We start from the raw sequence: 1,378 nt of genomic DNA on the forward strand, positions 1-1,378 counted from the left end.
TTATCATGGATACATTCTTGGTCGACTCGATCGCTGATAGACTGATTTTTGAAATCGCAGTGCTGCTACTTCTGAAACTTCAGCCAGGCATGAGGACCAAGAATTGGAAGATGCTGCTACTTCTCATCCTGGTATGATCTGCGCGGTTTCGCTTTCGGTCGATTGAATCTTTATTTTTGACTTTGAACTTCTTCTGCAGCTCCACCTAGCATTGTCATCGATCTCCCTAACGATGACGATGAAGCGCCACTGAGGCAGAGGAGGAGCAGGAAGGCGACTGCTGGCAAGGCTGCTCAGGTTGTGTCAGCACCTGGACCACTGATTCCAGAGGGGAGCAACGTTGCTCGGGCTACCGTGTCCTTTGCGGAGCCGTTGACGGTTGCCCGCCCTTCATCGTCGAGTGCTGACCCGCCTTCTATCTTCTCCACCTACCACGTCCCGGAGGACCAAGCGAGCGCTGCCAAGGAAGCCATACGCCAGGTCGGGATTATGATGGAGCAGGTGAAGGCGATCCAAACCGCCAGCCAAGCAGCTTATGACGCGAGTTCAGCTCTCCAGAGTAATGTCCAGGTCAGTTAAACACCGACTGGAAATCTTGATGTTTTTCAGGCACCCACTGGGTGTGTCAATTCTACGGTGGACTGCTGGCAGTCGACTGTAGCCTTTGTGTCTTGAGATTTCTCACTTTACTTGTTTCACTCGTCCTTGGTCGAGTGGAATAATAGAACTGGTGGGGGCACGCTGAGTGCACCCACTGGGTGTAGTCCCCGAGACCGTGGCCGATTGCTGGCAGTCGGCTATGGTCTGAATTTTTTTATTTTTTTTACTGCTGACAGTTAACTGCTTCTGGTCGACTGATCGACTCTGAGTTTAGCTGATAGAACTAGTGGGGGCATGCTGAGTGCACCCACTGGGTGTAGTCCCCGAGACTACAGTTGAATGTTTAGATTCAGCTGTAGTCTTGGAAATACTACGATTTTTCTTTTAGTCACTCGGAAGTGATCTGTCGTTGATGTTTGTCGATTGAACTTTCGCAGAAATCTTGTGACCTTGTTTCTCGTTATACCGAATTGGAGAACAAGCATATCTAGCTTGAACTTGACCAGAAGCTTGTCCAAGAGAACTTTACGAAGTCGAAGGAGGAGGCAAAAGGTATGTTTCGTGAGAATCTTGATGACTATCCTTGCTTCTTGCCTGTCTTCGAGTCTTTATTGTGATTTTTGCAGAAAAACTGAGGGATGCTCTGAAGAAGAAGGACCTTGACCTCGCCGAGGCGCAGAAAGCGGCTTCGGACAAGACAAAACTTGCAGAAGAGAAGTTGGCTTCTGTCAACAAACTTGAAGAGGAAAACACTAATCTAAAAGCTGCTCTCGACGTG

This window comes from Triticum dicoccoides, chromosome 6B (genome assembly GCF_002162155.2).
Source record: "Triticum dicoccoides isolate Atlit2015 ecotype Zavitan chromosome 6B, WEW_v2.0, whole genome shotgun sequence".
Classification (NCBI taxonomy): Eukaryota; Viridiplantae; Streptophyta; class Magnoliopsida; order Poales; family Poaceae; genus Triticum; species Triticum dicoccoides.